This window comes from Mizuhopecten yessoensis, unplaced genomic scaffold (genome assembly GCF_002113885.1).
Source record: "Mizuhopecten yessoensis strain PY_sf001 unplaced genomic scaffold, ASM211388v2 scaffold7597, whole genome shotgun sequence".
Taxonomy (NCBI): Eukaryota; Metazoa; Mollusca; class Bivalvia; order Pectinida; family Pectinidae; genus Mizuhopecten; species Mizuhopecten yessoensis.
The window spans coordinates 93,509-109,063 of record NW_018407127.1 but is presented as its reverse complement, the minus strand read 5'-3'; the positions used below and the strand labels follow the sequence as shown (position 1 = coordinate 109,063).

The following is a 15,555-nucleotide window of genomic DNA, read 5'->3' as shown; positions in this document are numbered from 1 at the left end:
CCTTGAAACTGCGAGTCATGATTGTAGAAAAGTGTCACAACAGCGAGCCGTGATGGCGACTGTCACAACTATGTTACGGGACATTTTTGAGGAGGAGGAGGAGGATTAATAGTTTAATGGCTTCAGCCCTGATGACATTGAGTCAGACATCGATCTTAACGATGTTTTTGAATGAACTGTCAACAGAAATAAGTCCGAAAATGATTATGTAAAAGATGAACAGCGACCGGGTGTACCGCCGCCATTACGGCATTAGGTAACGACGACTCTGAATGGTCTCGAGATTTTTCACCGATCAATTTTAATGATTTTGTTAGAAAAACGGGGCTAATACTTCCAGAAAAATGTTGATGTTGATACTGCAGGTCCCGTTGATTATTTCTACCTTTTTTTTCAATAAAAATCAGTTCACCACCATAGCCCGAGACACACACTCGCTGGCGTTTGAAAAACGAAAATAGATTTGACCCAAAACGGTCGGATACAAATTCCGCCGCAATAAAAGCTTTTATATAGGCCTAAATATACACTGTATTTAAAAACTTCTTGTGAGAATTTTGGAAATTTGGTTTGTTGTTTTATTTGGAAGTGATAATATCATTGTTGAGTCATTTCATTGAATCATAATTAAAGCAAAATGAAACATTTTAAAATGTGTCTATCCTGATATACATACAGCTGATTTCATGGTTATGTGTTGATGTTTTTATTAGGAAAATAGCACTGAATTAAAATTTAAGAAATTCTGAACATAATTTTAACTTAAAATGCTTAAAACAACTATTTCACCTTCAAAATTAAGGTTAGAAAAACAAATCAAAACAAAACTTAATTTCTCAAAAACTGCCATTGAGATGGCGTATACACATTCCAGTCAGTGCAGCAGTGTTGCATTGCAACAATGTATCTTGGCACTATCAGTACAGAGTGTTCATGTGTATTGGTTTGCATGTGGCAGAGGGTTAAGGCATTTAACCCTGTTACCAAGTTTGAAGAAAATCAGTTAACATTTGTTGCAGTTATTGCACAAAAAATAATAGGATAGTTATTGAAATGAATTTCACTAGTAAACAGGATTCAATGTTATGAATTTGTCCTATTATTGTCATTTGTTTGACAACAAGTATTTGAACCTGGATCCATTGTAAAGGAAGAATACGTCCTTCATCCATGATGCATATTTTATAAAGTCTGACAATTGTGGTTGGGGAAAGTATTCTATAGATTCAATTATATAGGCTAACAGAAATAGTATAAGGACTGAGCTGTTGTTTAGTATTGTGGCATAAAAATGACTCGGATGATACCCGCCAAATAGTTACCTTGCCTATACAAAATACATTTAAATTATTCTGCAGGATGGCAGCCATGTTTTGCAGAATTGCTGGCATCACTTCTGTGGCATGTTATTTGCGTTTAATGGGCAATATTGATAACCTATAGCCAAACACTAGGCATTGTTGACAGTATTGACGACATCTCTGTGACACATAAGCCAGCCCGGTACAGCACAGCAAGGTCTGCGAACAACTAATGGGAGAAAGAGGGGCGGAAAGCTTGCTGCTAGATACCCACAATTAGCCTAACAAACCCAGTGGACTTTCTCTACCTTTGTTCAGGTGTAAACAAACCCATTCTGTTGTGTCACACGGTGGTGAGAACCTTGGCACAATAGTCTTGTCACAATGCTGGCCAAGCTCTGTTCAACAACTGAGCAAACATTGCACAACTAGAGATATATACGGTCACACAATGTATCTAACAAAGACGTGTGCTACTGTCCAGCAAGCACGGGTTTGGTTACGGTCAGAGGCGACAGACACGCCCACCATTATCACAATAAAGCCCTCTAGCCCCAACCTGAAAGAAACAGGAAAACACTGCTACCCAATAGTAGTCCTGGCCCATACACAAGGTTTGTATCAAACGGAAGCCCCAGTGGTGACTATAATTCTCTGCTATTACAGGACTGTTTACACAGAGGAAAAATTCCCAATTCAGCCACCTATAACTGTTTGATTTCAATGAAACACTAAAAGCATATGTATGTACCTACCTATTAGGTCAGATCAATGCCCACCATTTCTACACTAATGTCAACCAATTTTATTTATTTCCCTGTATATACAGAAAATCTATCATAACTTGAAATATTTCTCTTATTTGTTCTGACTACCACTGACAGTCAGAATTCAGTACAGCAGAACTCAGAACTAGCTCGCCAGAATTTCACAAATGTTCCTCACTTTTAAGAAGTCAATTTTCAAAGATCAATTCCTGCTGTTGTTTGGCAATATTTCACAAACAGATATATGGTATGTCATTTTTCCAGTATCAAAGATCTGAATTTTCCAAAAACACCACCAATGGGAGGAAGAAATTGAAACCCGAAGAAAAAAAATTGCTCAAGATTAGTTAAGGCTAATAAAATTTCTGAAAAAATATAACGATACTGCATGACAGATGATGTTCCTGGTGTTTTTTATTTCAGTTTCTGGGGTTTAAATTAAACCACAAATCAGTATCGTGACTCCATAAACAATTGAATGAGACATTTGTAAATCTATTTAATGTAAAAGTGACCTGAGTATGATCCCTAGAAACTACAGAACAACATGCAATGAATGGTCAATTGCCAATTTGTATTAAAACCATTTTTTTAAACAGCTGTATGTTTCGGATTCAAGCACTTGATTAATTTATGTCCAGAATATGTCACAATCATCTCTATCTGGTCATACATGTAGAATATTATTGTAGCCAAATAAGAAGTTAGTCTTCTATGTGTATTTGTATGAAGGCAGCAATTTACATGAAAAGCAACAACAACAAAAGGAAGCTCCCTACAAGGAATACCAACTGTCACATTTGTAATGAACTACTGATACAGTTACTGCGACAAGTTTTATCATGTTATCAGGATTTTTTGCCACGTGTAGACAGATGATCAGAGGGCTGCTGATGTATGGCGCCACACGAGTTGTGATGCCACACCCTTTTGGAGCTCGCCTTGCATAATTCTACTAGTCCTAGTGAGTTCAGGTACGTAACAGACATGTCAAACACCTACCTGACCTACTAATTACATTTTGTCTAAATAAAACAAGTTAGCACCTGTATTGAATTCACCTTACCTGGCTCAGGTGTGAAAGTATTGATCCGGTGGTATTTGTCAAAGCTCTGGATGCAACACTACAGGAGGACCGGAAGCTAGAATGGAAAACAAAAAACATGTATTATTTCTATTCAGAAAGCTATGAAATATTCACCAAGTATAACATTAATATATATGATAACGGCATCAGTAATACACACACCTGTACTTTAAAATCTTGCTTGCCATATGTTCCCAGTACTTATACTGAAGACATAACAACACATCTGGAATCCATTCTGTACAGTTTTTAATGACTGATAATTAAGTACACTAGTACTATCTAAAGAATATCCTCAGGAGATTAGTTTTATACATGTATATATATCATTCAAGATATATATCAATAAATGGGCAGAGAAGACAACACAAACCTTATTTACAATCCCCAACCTTTTTATCGCAGAGAACTTTGAAAGTACAAGCCATTCTGAAGTATTTACCAACAAAAACTTATTAACCCTTTTACCCCTATGTAACTTTAGTAGACTCTACCATGCATTGATCTGGATGAGAACATATCGGTCTACAGTGGTGAAAGGGTTAAGAATACAATTGCAAACTATTTTATTTATATCAAGGAAAAACTTGAAACACCATTTACACCACTGGATGTGCCATACACTATGAAAGTTACATTTAACCAAGTTAACCCTTTCCCCCCTAAGTACCTTTAGTAGACTCTCCTATGTATTGATATGGATGAGTCTATTATGGTCTAAAGTAGTGGTGAAAGGGTTAAGGCTGATTTCTTAGTTTTAACACTAGTTACACTAAGTTGACATCTGCCTTCTTCATTGACAATTAAAATTATATTGTTAAGATCAGAAGAAAGAAAGATTTACTCTATATTTATTTTTCTTAAAAATTACTTTTTTCCAAATAAAAAAACACCTTTGTTTACAGGTTTATAAAAATCAGTTTCTACCTGTACAGAAATACATGACATATGACTATCATGAAATCCGATAATCAATTTCATGTTTTATTTCCTTCTCTTTCCTTGAATACATACCACTATACCCAGTTAACAGAAATCAATTCTCATTTAAATATGGCTTTTTCCCCATCAACGAACATTGTACCATCATCTGTTTTTGCATAAGAAAGACTCTTTTTATGCTATAGTTATTTTTCAACGATGAATGGTTCTGTCCCTGAAGACATTTGGTCTTTACAGCGATGATGTGTGATGGAGTACACACAAAAGGCCCTGGATACGAGGATCAGCCAGGAGCTTGTCTGATCAGGACCAAAAACAAATCAATTTGCCATCTTGTTAGATATTGATCCTTACTTCTTTAAGGCAAACAATTTTTTCAATATGATCTTCTACCATGGACACATTCTTACCAACGACATGTTCTACCACGGACACACATTCTTACCAACGACATGTTCAACCGTCTTAAACTATCTTAAAGGCACACATTCTCAATAATAACACATCTTGCATGTTCAACAAGCTTAATACTCTAATAAAATGCTCAGGCGTTTATCTGTCATATTAACGAACATTCTCATCAAATATGTTCAACCACCTGAACCTATTCACCCCTGAAGTTTCATAATGAACTATTCCAACCTTTGAATTGGCAGAGTTTAAATGTGTCTTCAGGGGTGAGTGAGTTAAAGGTATGCAATCTCCACATGTTCAACAATCTTAATGAAACTCGGTCTTGATTAACAATAAATTCAGCTGTTTATTTTTTTGTTTTTAAGACGTGATAAAACAAACATAAGACTTCAGTGGCTTCACCAACATAATTGGTGGAGGATCAACATTAATCATATATAATCTTCTCTAATCTCTTGTTTCGGTCTTTTTCTTATACCAAGAAAATATCATCGATCCCAAAACATTTTAACCAAGTTTTAATCATTTTAATGAACAAGTTAATTGCAATAAGCTCCGTGAGATTTGGTCTCCAGTTACCTAAATATTGATTTATAGTTTCAGTTTTAACATCAATCATTCAATGTTGGAACTCTAGAGATCTGCCAAGCCCTTCAGCAACATCCTTGAACAAATACTGAAGGTTATATGAATGAATTCTCCTACTTGCACCAAAACTTGACCCAATATCAAGACAACAACAAAAGCCTGCTGTATGTATATGGTACTCGAGCACCTTAAATGTCAAAGTTAAGGTTTGAACAAACACCGAAACTTTGACATGCAAAAATTAACCAATAATGAATGCAAGTTATAGCAATTTTGCTACAAGATGTTTTCTGTTTTTAATGTAAAAAAAAAAAAAGCAGTTTTAATATAGGATTTATTGCCTTAAAATTCTGTTTGCTTGCTTTTCCTGTGCTGCCTTTCCACAAGGCTGCATCTCAGGCCTACCTGGCACGTGCGTACATATATACGTAGCCCTTTGTGAGAGGACTAGCTGGGTTTCATTGAACCCCAAACTCTCATGAATTATGCAAGAAACTTCACACAGGTATAGCACCACCTTAACACTGGGATCCCGAGACAAAAGGTGCTTCCATTCCCACACCTTTTGTCCTAACATGGAATGTAAATTTACACAAATTGATCTGCAGTCATTTTATCGGAAATATTATTGACTATAGATTAAGCATTCATCATGGAGAATAACACCATAGCGGTGCTACATTGATTCCTGCGATACATTGTTCTCTCCACAAAACTCTGTCAGTCAAGCCAACATGGCCACATGCAGACCTTGGTGACGGACGATGTACAGTTCCTAGTGTGGTTCATCGCCAATGCAACTCCTAGATTTCCTTAAAAGGCATGAATACTCCACTCTTTTACACTCTCCTCATTATACATGTACATTTATGTATGTTGGACAATAAAGAGGGTTCAACAGTGTTCCTGCCAGCCCATTTTAGCAGAGTGGTAAATGTTCCTAGATGTATTCTTTAATGCTGCTATCCAAAATATTTCTCCTTTTTATCTACATAGAAAAATTGATTTTATGTGTTACTTTAAGATGCTAATTCAATAGATAAAGAATTGAGCGACTAAATCAAGATTTTTCTTTATTATCTTTTTCAGACAATCCTTTAGCCGCTATGTCAGAACATGATAATAGACATTACATAATTTCTAAAACTCACTTTGGTGCAATTTGAAAAAAATGTAAAACGTCGTGACATTTTAAATGGTTGCTATGCTGTTCTCACTACCAGATTTACTAGTCAGACTCTGGTTTTTATTCAAATGAGATGAACATGTATTAAACTGTCATGGGCAAGTGATTTTGTGAAACATTCAATATCAAACACAGTAGTTTGCCAGACATACTGATACTGGACAATTTTAAGTATTTTCCAGTACACAACTATATCAATGCCAGTTCCATTCCTTCACTAAAACACCTATCACTAAACTAACATGCTGTTCATTTTCGTTTTGATGATTCTTTTCCATGACGCTTTTAAATTTTCATTTTTTCCAACAACCAGAGCCGAGTTACCCATGTTATGTTTTGGACATCTGTTACCAAAAACAATGAGTCTTGTGCAGATTCTGTGTCTGCCGATCTCTGTACTATATATATAGTCAGCTAGTTATCAACAACGACCCGGTATCAGGGTGGATCATTCATGGTATCGGGGTGGATCATTCATGGTATCAGGGTGGATCATTCATAACTGATATTAGCCTGACCCATATAGCTGTAAGGGCTGACTTTTTATTGCATTGTATCAGTGTGTACCCTGTGTAGGCCATCTACACGTAGGCTGACCTTTCCCCACTCAGGTCAGTTCCCCGATGACCAACTTTGATGTCTCTATTTGTAATCAATTATTTACCCTACCTCTAAATACATCATGATCAGGTGCTACCTAGGCAGATGTCCAGCCTAAGTGTATTTCCTGTTCACTAATACATTTAATTTACACTCGGCAAATATACCAACATTAAGTCATTAAACCTAGAAAAATTCATACCTGTTTGGTTCTTGTACAGGTGAACAATGCAAATTTATACCTGTACAGTGCTACAGGAAAATTGTGCAATGTATGGTTCTTTAATATCTATATATCAAATTGGGCTTGTTGGGGCTTAACTTTTATCTTAAATACTATTCATATTCCTAAACGACTCCGATCATTTTTCTTTCCAATATTGTTTCTACAATATATGCACTTTGATTATGTTCTGATCATGGCGTTATTGTTTTAAATTGGCCAATTTTGTAATCTTGTATTTCATATTCTTCTAATATTAATTAAGGGCGGACAACTGAACTACCTGGTAATCTCCAGCTTACAGGCCATAGGCCTGCATCTGTTTCCCGGTAATGTTTCCAGTATTATATAATTACCACCAGATCTACCTGTCTGTAATCCTGAACCAAATTCTGTGCTCATCATTGTTCATCACTGAGGTCCTTGATTACTGCGAGTGTATCCGATTGTCATGTTGTAATTACAGCCAGGGAAGTAAACTCGAGCTCTAGGCAAAGTCAGGTATTGTGCCTGCCACATGACAGAAACCAGCTAACAAACAGGCACTCTAATCATACTGACATATAACACCTCCATCATCATATTTCTATGATCTACTTTTATGAACAACACACCTGCAACCACAGTTTATCTGTGGTTTCCATGACAATCAGGTGTTTCAGCACGATTTAGACCTTTCTGTCCATGTCACCAAAACAAGTCTGCTGGACTTGTAGTGGTAGATCTGTTTAGTTAACATTGCTGGACTTGAAGTGGTAGATCTGTTTGGTTAACATTGCTTGACTTGTAGTGGTAGATCTGTTTAGTTAACATGGCTGGACTTGTAGTGGTAGATCTGTTTAGTTAACAAGGCTGGACTTGAAGTGGTAGATTTGTTTAGTTAACATGGCTGGACTTGTAGTGATACATTATTTAGTTAACATGGCTGGACTTGTAGTGGTTGATCTGTTTAGTTAACATTGCTGGACTTGTAGAGGTAGATCTGTTTAGTTAACATGGCTGGACTTGTAGTGAGTGTTACATCTATTTAGTTCAAATGCCTGGACTTGTAGTGGTAGATCTGTTTAGTTAACAAGTCTGGACTTGTAGTGGTAGATCTGTTTAGTTAACATTGCTGGACTTGTAGAGGTAGATCTGTTTAGTTAACATTGCTGGACTTGTAGTGAGTGTTACATCTATTTAGTTCAAATGCCTGGACTTGTAGTGGTAGATCTATTTAGTTAACATGGCTGGACCTATAGTGGTAGATCTGTTTAGTTAACATGGCTGGACTTGTAGTGGTAGATCTGTTTAGTTAACATGGCTGGACTTGTAGTGGTAGATCTGTTTAGTTAACATTGCTGGACTTGTAGTGAGTGTTACATCTATTTAGTTCAAATGCCTGGACTTGTAGTGGTAGATCTATTTAGTTAACATGGCTGGACTTGTAGTGGTAGATCTGTTTAGTTAACAAGCCTGGACTTGTAGTGGTAGATCTGTTTAGTTATTATTGCTGGACTTGTAGTGAGTGTTACATCTATTTAGTTCAAATGCCTGGACTCGTAGTGGTAGATCTATTTAGTTAACATGGCTGGACTTGTAGTGATACATCTATTTAGTTAACATGGCTGGACTTGTAGTGATACAACTATTTAGTTAACATGGCTGGACTTGTAGTGATACAACTATTTAGTTAACATGGCTGGACTTGTAGTGGTAGTTCCGTTTAGTTAACATGGCTGGACTTGTAGTGATACATCTATTTAGTTAACATGGCTGGACTTGTAGTGGTAGTTCCGTTTAGTTAACATGGCTGGACTTGTAGTGATACAACTATTTAGTTAACATGGCTGGACTTGTAGTGATACATCTATTTAGTTACAATGGCCATGGCTGGACTTGTCAAAGGAGATCCCTTTAATCTTGTCGACATATCCTCTGCAGGAATTACAGGATATATTAAGCCAAGTCAGTGAAAGGTACATTGACAGTTTGATGAACTTATGAACATCTATTAGACATTCAATAAAATATGTGGTTATCGGATAGTTCCTTCAAATAAGTTTGAATATGGTTTGTCGAACATACAGAATATCCTCTTAGTCTTCCAGTCGTTTACCCAGATATGTACTTTTAGGAGACACAGTAGTCTAGTGGTAGGACTCGTGACCCAAGGGTTGCGAGTTCAAGCCACGGCACAGCACTGTGTTGTATCTTTGAGCAAGATACTTTACTCCGCTTTACTCAACTGTAAATGAGTATGTGGTTGGGTAGTGCTAGAATTGTTGAATGCTAGCTGCGAGCGCCGAAAGAGCAGCACCGACTGTATGCTCCCCAGGGAGTTGAGAAAGATGTTGGCTGGTTGCAAAGACCCTATAACCACGGATAATAATTTGTGAACCGCTTTGAGACGACCTACGATGTAGGTTGTGATAAAGCGGTATATAAGAACTTCCAATTATTATTATTATGGTTTGTTGGACTTACAGAGTTTCTAGTTTATTCATATTTTTCATCTTCTGTTTGTCATTTCTTTTATCTCCGTAAGAAATCAAAATGGAAAACATCCATCAACAGGGATCACTGAGATAGCAAACAACTACTACCTTGTCTGCTATAAATGGCACTTGATACAAAGTTGTGATTTTAATATTTTAGGAGGCATGTCTGGTAGGGACCATTATGTGCTGTGTTCTAATTGGACTATGCTACAAAGGCATATCAATCTTTGTAGAACAATAACTCTAGCATGTACCATCAATATATACTAATGCTGCTTGTGAACCACTCCTACACATCTCCATTTGTAATAAACCTGAAAGCTAAAACTATTTCAGAAAAAACATCACAGGTGTTTTTTTCCATTAGAATTATTCACAGAAGCCTAAATTTAAAAGAAGAAGTAGACAGAATCCAGCTGCCTTCAGCTTAATGATACATCAAAGACTAATGGTCATTCAAATTCAACTCTACGAAAATGCAAAGAAAGTATAAACACAAGTGATTTTGTGTATATTACCCGAGTGTTTTTGTGTATATTACAGCGAGAGTTATCATAGATTTTAAGGTGTTGCCACAAAAACACAACTGCTTCCTCAAAACACATCAATCTACAACTACTCGTCAAACAGTACAGAGCAGTAAATCACCTGAACTTCTAAAATTTTACTTACAAATGTTTTCATTTCTGATTTTTCAACAAGTTAACACTTATCAATTCAATTTTCATATTATAACAACTAAAACCTGAACTCTAGCCAGTCTTAATTAATTAATAATTAATACACAGCATTTGATATAGCCGCCTATCAAGCTAACATTAGTCACTCTAAAGCGCTTTACAGTACATACAATTCATACAATTATCTGTTTGTAGTGGGACTGTGCTTCCAATGGCATCATTTATAGTGCCACCTCACTTGAATGCTACAGCACACAGATACCGCAACATCCACCCCAGACCAATTTATACTCCACCTGGGTTGTTGGAGTTGCGTGGAAGGCCGGAGTGTTAACCACTCGACCAATCTGCCAATTCCTAAATGATAAAGTTATATAGTCGACCGAAGTGTACAAGGAATGATGCTGTGGTTGAGAGGAATATTGATAAAAATATAAGGCTTATAACCACTATCTAGAATATTTAGGTTCCCTTTCAAATTGTTTAAGCCTCAGTATAATATTGATTGTATCTAAACATTTTAAATGTGGGAAGTTTAAGAATCAGATCATCCACAAATCATAGCGTTATAACTACAGTTCAAGACAATCATCAAGATAAGGTGATTAACAGGTTATTAAACTTGCACTTCATTCATTTTATTGAAAATTGCATGCACAGTAAACATCATCTATTTTCTTCCTCCTGTGTATCAAGCCATTTTATTTCACTGCGAATCAAAAACTCCAGCTAAACATGCTCCTGTAAGCTGCGTGGCCAGCGCTGGATGAGTCACCTGTCAGGGAGTTCCCTGTAGCTACTACCTGGACACCAGGTGAGCTGTTTCAACCTGTCAGCCACTTATAACAACCTAAAAGGTCTACCACTTAGTGTAAATGATGCACTGCATTGTCTTAATTGCTTCAAATTTTCAGGTCATTATTCCAAGCCGGCTTAAGGGGAGACACACTAATACAAACCAACACGAAATGAATGATCAGTGAGGGCCACTTCATGAATAAATGCAGAGGAAATCAGAATGGCAGAACTAGAATTGATGCTCTGTTTCAGCTCTATAGCTATATTTAATGATTATTGTGATACTGTTTATCAATATCAAGCAAGCTTCAGGTAGTTGTAGTTGTGGCAATGTGTACTCGCCCATTAACATTACACAGGGGACCCTTCACATGGTTATAAAATTTCAACCCATTACTTCTAGTTCCTAAACATCAAGCAATATTCTCAATTGATGAAATTGTGGTTTTCATCTTGTCACTGAATACAAAAAAAAATCAAATTATGGTTATTGATGTTAATTTGTATTTTCACATCTTTATTTTTTTGTTTCTGCAAAAAGTGTCATTCCTTTTTTATCAAATTTGGGACAAGATTCCAACTTTATATGAACCAATCTACAGGAATGTACAAAAATCAACAGACTACTAGTCCGAGATACAGATTTCAGGATTCTGTAGTCGAGAATTTGTCTGTTACCATTTAATAATGATCATTTTAGCGTAATGGTTTTTCTCTAATGATCATATTTTAATGTGCTGTACCTGTTCTCAATCAATACATCTATTAAAATGAATTGTAAAAAAAAGAGTCATTTTGTGCAAAATATTGTTCTGACAATCTGTTTCATTAGGCTAAACAGAAAACAAAACAACGGACCTAAATGATTCCCTGAATTTTTTAACTTCTGACGATACCCATGACAAAGATCCATAGGCTGATTATTGAAATGTATTTTTAAACAAATTTCTAAACATACATAATAAATACCCCCAGTTGCCATATTTTTACAATAAACAATGTATCAATTGGAAGGGAGACAACTCTTACATTTTGGTATAACAAATAAATATTGATTTTACTGCTTTCCCAACAGGGGAAATAAATTCCATATTTACCGAACAGGAATATGGTATATTTTTAGTAATTCAGAGTAGGTAAAAACAATACATGGGTAAACATGAAATTTAAGTTTTTAACATGTCTTTCTAATTTCAAAACTTACTTAAGTACTCAGTTGACTCGTCGACACAAGAGAACCAGAAAAAAATAAAGTAAGGACAAAGTCCCAAATCCAACTTAATGAAACTACAGCTGAAGCAGCAGGGTAAAATATAAACAAAGGAAAGATTTACATAGAGACCCTGGAAAAAGTACAAAAAGTACTAGAAATTTGTTTTTGTGAACAATATAGCCAATATGCATATTTACAAGAAAAGAAATGCCACATCACGATCCAGGCAGAGAGGCAGCGTTCCCAAATACGTACAGTGTTCCCCATTACGTAGTGTTCCCCATTACGTAGTGTTCCCCATTACGTAGAGTTCCCCATTACGTAGGGTTCCCCATTACGTAGGGTTCCCCATAACGTACAGTGTTCCCCATTACGTACAGTGTTCCCCATAACGTACAGTGTTCCCCATAACGTACAGTGTTCCCCATTACGTACAGTGTTCCCCATTACGTAGTGTTCCCCATTACGTGCAATGTTCCCCATTACGTACAGTGTTCCCCATTACGTGCAATGTTCCCCATTACGTAGTGTTTCCCATTACGTGTAGTGTTCCCCATTATGTATTGTTCCCCATTACGTACAGTGTTCCCCATTACGTACAGTGTTCCCCATTACGTGCAGTGTTCCCCATTACGTACAGTGTTCCCCATTACGTAGTGTTCCCCATTACGTGCAGTGTTCCCCATTACGTACAGTGTTCCCCATTACGTACAGTGTTCCCCATTACGTAGTGTTCCCCATTACGTGCAATGTTCCCCATTACGTACAGTGTTCCCCATTACGTGCAATGTTCCCCATTACGTAGTGTTTCCCATTACGTACAGTGTTCCCCATTATGTATTGTTCCCCATTACGTACAGTGTTCCCCATTACGTACAGTGTTCCCCATTACGTGCAGTGTTCCCCATTATGTACAGTGTTCCCCATTACGTAGTGTTCCCCATTACGTGCAGTGTTCCCCATTACGTGCAGTGTTCCCCATTACGTACAGTGTTCCCCATTACGTAGTGTTCCCCATTATGTACAGTGTTCCCCATTACGTAGATATAAGTCACATAAACAATGAAGAAATCAGGCATAAAATCTTGGATGTGTACTTATGTTGCACGTAAAGAAAAGACGTCAAATGGCATGTACAGAAAGTTAAAAATACTGTAAAAGCCCTTTCTAGCTTCTCAATATATAGTTCGCAATTTCTGATGATAGATATATAGTGGTTTTGTATATTGTCTGACGTAATCTCTAGTCATTCGATGTGGGTTCATTGATCGAACGACCATGATCTCTTAGCGCTAAATTTAGAACTCCAAATATATATAAGCCTATCAGAAGGGTGGTTCCAGGAGTCAACAGCGGTTATTTCCCAACTTTGAATAATGTTGTCATTATCATGGAGGAGGGCTTGGATAGTCTCGTTCAACCGACGCTCTGTTTGTTGTAGCTTGGATAGACAAGAGTTTGGGTGAACAAGATTATAACATGGTAGGACGCGACAGGACCAAAACTCTGGACAATTTCTATTATGAATGAATCAATACAAAATACTAATGTCCCTTCAAACATGTTATTGTTCTTATTTAGTGCCTTTTTCCGTGATTTTAAGCATCTGTGCGAATTTATTTCGTCCCAATAAGTCATACCCGTCAATAATAAAATGAGAAGTCATATCCTTCAATAAAAAATTTAGAGTCAAACAAAATCATATTAGTAAAACGAATGCACAAGGCTTTGCATTAAAATAAATGTCTTGTTATTGTTTTGCATTTACACTTGATAAAACAAAATTTGTAGCGAGACTTGTATTTAACAAGTTTGCATTGAAATGCTTTGCTATAAATATGCCTTGTTATTTTGCAATTATACAAAATCAGTTTCCAATTCATGCAGATTGAAACAGTTTAGAAGTGTATGACAGTCATGTAGCTGTGCAATTTTCATAATTTTTTCTGATTAAGAAGGACTATTTTTGGCAAAGTACCAAGCTGGTTTTTAGCCTCAAAATACCCAAGAATGCACCACAGGGACCAAATTCTTTATCTGGGAGTACAATGTACCATATGAACTAAAACTTAAGGGGGAACACTGGATAAGGTTTGTAAACCTCTAAAAAATTAACTTTTAATCATTTTGGTTAGTTATGTATTTTGTCTGAGCAATTAAAGTTTAAGTATTATATATCAAAAACAGGATTTACGAGTTTCATTTTTGACTTCTTATTTTCATTAACTTCAGGTTTTTTGGTTATTAACAACACTAACAGCTTATAATTAGGGAAGATTTAAATGAAAATATTGCACTCGTTTTTCCTTTGACCTAGCTATAGAGGTAAATGTCACCATGACCCAATTACACAACTGTGGTTGATACAGGCATACCTTAACTTTGATATAGGCATCTTTGAACATCTGAAAATGTATGGCTCAGACAGGAAATTACCCAATATTTTGTACTTATTTCACCTTTGATTTTGAAGTAACTGTGACCTAATCACAGTATGCTACTTAACCACTGTGGGTGATGCAGTTTCATTTAAACACTTCACATCAAGATTTCTTCCATGATTTAAAATTTTCTACCCGTATAAAAACTAACTGAAATTTTTGCACATATTTAACCTTTAACCTAGAGGGGAAGGTCACAATGCCCTACATGTAATTACAGTACACTGCATACCTTCTGTAGGTTATCAATGTATACTTCAAGTTTTAATGCTGAATACAGGCCGTTTCCCCTAGTTAAAAAGTGCCTATTTTCCCAAAATGACGAAAAACTGAGGAATATATTACCAGTTTCAATACAAATAATGCTATTTTTTCCCAATTTATATAGGAACAGGTTGTTGTTAAAGGGACATCACGTGAAAAGGCGTGGTTTTTTTTAATGAATGTATGTATTGTATGCACTTCCACTTATGTTACCTCGCTATCCCCATATTCATAGTCCGTTCCAAATGTCCAGTTTGACCACTTGAATTGTTCGGGAAAGCCCGGCTAAAAATAGCGCCGATAACGTCACCTGATTAGGCAGCAAACACAAGTGGTGCGAGCGAGATGAAACGGTTTACAAAGGGGCCATCAGAGAGGGGCCGTCAGGCAACTGCAACTTCTTACCGCACTATGAAACCAAGTTATATGATTTCTAATTCCGTATTCAAACTTATTGAACAGTAATTATTCATCATCAGAAGTTAATTGCACACTTGCCAATATTAAGAATTTGAATTTATTTAGCTTTTAACATAAATTTGTTGCCAATAAAATTAAACAAAGGATGGGG

The 15,555-nt window shown here is 36.3% G+C and overlaps 1 protein-coding gene across 7 annotated transcripts in view; it reads right to left on the bottom strand.

Moving 5' to 3' along the window:
- LOC110453995 (heterogeneous nuclear ribonucleoprotein K-like) overlaps window positions 1-15,555 on the bottom strand; it is a 60,592-nt gene that overhangs the window by 40,092 nt on the left and 4,945 nt on the right. For all 7 annotated transcript variants that reach the window (XM_021503276.1, XM_021503270.1, XM_021503272.1 and 4 more), the window contains exon 2: window positions 3,135-3,210. The gene's annotated coding sequence lies outside the window, so the exon portion shown is untranslated. The remainder of the gene's footprint in view (window positions 1-3,134; window positions 3,211-15,555) is intronic.